Raw genomic sequence first — 3,492 nt, forward strand, 5'->3', positions numbered from 1 at the left:
GAGGGCAAAATAGGCATTGGAAGGATCAACCAATCACTTCAGAAAAGATATCGCAAAGTAAAAACTGCAAGGATTATTCGAGTCAAAATTAAGAACTATCTAGTCAAGTAAAAATACTGTAAGTGGCCAGAATAAAACAATTAAAGTATCAGGGAAACACATCCAGGATTACAAAGGACTAAGCTGTCATATCATTAAAAGATCAGAGGTCATGGAACACGGTATTCTGGAAGGCAAAAGAGCCAGGACTACAACCAAGAATCCCTTACCCAGCAAAATTAATAATACATCAAAGGAAAAAATGATCATTTAATGAAATAGAAGGATTTCAGTGTTCCTAAGGAGAATGTCAGAACACCAAAAATGTCATCTTTAATATCAAGATCCAAGAAAAGCATAAACAGGAAACAAGGGAAAGAAAACATAAGGGATTCAATAGTGCTAAACTGTTTATATTCCTATATGAGAAGATGATCCCTCTAATTCTTTAAAAAAAAAAATGCATCACTCGTAGTATAGTTTAAAGGAAGTATAAGGCTATAAGGATGAATTTATGATAATGACATTAAAACATAAGAGAGGAGAAAGAGGAGTACATTGGGTGCAAAAGGAAGGGAGAGGTAGAATGGGGTAAATTATTTTACATGAAGAGGTGTGAAAGATGTATTACAGGCCGCCATGGAGGAATATCAGCCCCACCACGAAGAGATTGGCTTCAATGTTGATGAAGCACACAATATTGTGAAAGAGTGTATAGATGCTATACTGGGCAGTGTTGATTATAATCAGAATAATGTCAACCAGTGGACTGCAGCTATAGTGGAGCAATCCTTAACACATTTGGTAAAGTTAGGAAAGACATATAAATATATAGTTACTTGTGCAGTGATGCAAAAGAGTGAATCTGGTTTACACACAGCCAGCTCATGCTTTTGGGATACCACATCTGATGGAACCTGTACCGTAAGATGGGAGAATCAAACTATGAACTGTATCGTCAATGTTTTTGCCATTGCTATTATCCTGTAACTAAGAAGAAATATTATACCAGCACCTTTAACATAAGAAATTATCAAAATGTTCTGGAATGAATTATTTATCTTATTTTTGCACTAGAAGTGAAAGTGTGCAATTGACTTCACAACAGTAAAAACTGAACAATGTAACTAACTAATCCTAGAGCCCAAAGCATACTTTAGTTAAATATTTGCTTAGCTAGAAAAGTATCAAATACAGAAAAAAAAGACATTAAAATGTCTGAATACTATATTTATATTTGCACCAGCCTTCCATTAACACTTTGTATCCAGGGATATGGAGGAATTAAGTTTGAGATAATAAAATTCTCTTGAGTTGGAAAAATAGAATTCTACCTGCATAAGTCTGTATAAATTAACCCAAGTTCTTAGTTCAATAATCATCAATGCCTCATTTGGTTGTACATGCAAGATACTATAAGTATTGTATATTTTTCTTTTTTTATCAAGTACTATTATATAGTAACTAGAATTAACTTTTTAAAAGTAATTGTTTAATGATTTGTTGCCTTTTATTTCAAAATTCCAAGTTAACAATTGAACAATCTTGGTGGATTGATTTCTCTAACCCAATAAAGTTCACCATAGAATAATAACAGATAGGCTGATTCAGTAATAACTGTCTTTCAAGTCATTCATTCTGTGTTCCACAAACATTTCTTGATCGCCCACTGTGTACAGCATTCTGTTCAGTCGCCACGTTGTTGGTGCCTTCCTCCCGGTTTGGAAACTGTAGCATTTATCATTTGGGTTGTGGAATGGGAATAAAATGCATTTGGTCTGCCATTGAGAGCATATAAGACGGTGGTATTTAATTAATTTGAAGAGAAAAATAAAATGAGCAGAAGCCATGCACAAGTTAGCTAAATCAAGTTCTTAGTATAAGTAGATTTTATTTACCATTGTGGACATGACTTAGAGAAATATTTAAAGAAAGGATAAATATGCACATTTAATTTTGTTCTTAGTTTCATAACTAGTAAGTTGTATATATTATTCTGATTATTAACCGGCATTTGTAAGTCACCTATATGATGCTTAATATATAGAGAGTAAGTTATAAACGTAAAGTGTACATTCATTAGGTTATGTAATATCTCAGGGCTTATGAAATGTAATAAAATATATTGAGAAGTAAAGACTTTGAATTAGTATATACAAAGCTGGGCTACCAAATGCGAAGTCAATCTGCTGTCTAAGCAAGGTTATAAATGCAAATAGTCTTTTAAGACGGATTAAATCTATAGAGTGAAACTAATCATTGAATTTTTGAAGAAAGGCTGAGTGATAATGTAGTCAATATTAATGGGGCATAAGGTGGTGATATTTACATGTTTGTATTTTAGCGATATAACAAGAACAGTTTCAGAACTTAAGATGAATATTAGAAAAAGATGTTCCGTTTCAATGCAGTAGTGTACCCCTTGTGGTACATCAACATTTCTCTCATAACTATCACTTTGATGCTGTTTTTCTTGCACTTGAAGACTGTACTCAAGTGATCAAAGTACTAGTGTGATTGAGTGCTGTTATTGAATCTCAGTTTCTTAAAAAATAATCACAGAAACATATGCCTTGTGAAATCATGTTTTAAAGCATTTGCTTGATACTGTTTCTGTAGCTAAAAGTTAATAAAGATTGTCTGCCTTACCTGTAAAAAAAAAAAGAAAGAAAGAAAGATGTATTACAGTGGAGGGGAAAATGGGAGGGCAGGCAATGGACATTACTTAACTCAGCAGTATTGGCTCAAAGAAGAAATAATAAATGCAATCAATTGAATACTAAATTCTGCATTACCCAATAGGGAAATGGGAACAGAGTGTAAGTAAAGGGGAGAGGGAAACTGACAGAATGGAGGGCAGATTGGGGAGGTGTTAGACATTAGCAAAACACTAGTGAGGAGGGAAAGGTTAAATGGAGGGAGAGAAGAAACAAGAAGAAAAATAGGATGGAGGAAAATACAGTTAGTAAATCTAATTGTGGATGTGAATGAGATGAACTCTCCCATAAAATGGTAGCAGATAACAGAGTGGATCAAAGACCAGAAGTTTCAAATATGTTATTTATAATAAAGCATATACTTAATATACTTAAAACAGAGACACATACTGACTAGAGGTAAGGGGCTAGAGCAGAATCTATTATGCCTCAGATGAAGTTAAAAAAAAAAAAAAACAAGGATAGTAATCCTGATCTCAGACAAAGTAAAAGGAAAAATAGACCCAATTAAAAGAGATGAGGAAGAAAACTACATCTTGGTCAAAGGTACCATGAGCAATAAAGCAATTTCAATACAAAACCTATATACACTAAGTAGTATAGCATCCAAATTGTTAAGGAAAATGTTAAATGAGTTGCAGAAAGAAATACACAATAAAGCTATACTGGTGGAAAGGGGACCTCAACTGTCCTCTCTGAGAACTCAATAAATCCAGTCAAAAAAATAAATAAGCAA

At 33.3% G+C, this 3,492-nt stretch overlaps 1 pseudogene; it reads left to right on the plus strand.

The window, feature by feature from the left end:
• Positions 1-677: 677 nt before the first annotated feature.
• Positions 678-2,687, plus strand: LOC140507234 (dynein light chain Tctex-type 3 pseudogene; annotated as a pseudogene).
• Positions 2,688-3,492: the final 805 nt, after the last annotated feature.

This window comes from Notamacropus eugenii, chromosome 5 (genome assembly GCF_028372415.1).
Source record: "Notamacropus eugenii isolate mMacEug1 chromosome 5, mMacEug1.pri_v2, whole genome shotgun sequence".
NCBI classification, from domain to species: Eukaryota; Metazoa; Chordata; class Mammalia; order Diprotodontia; family Macropodidae; genus Notamacropus; species Notamacropus eugenii.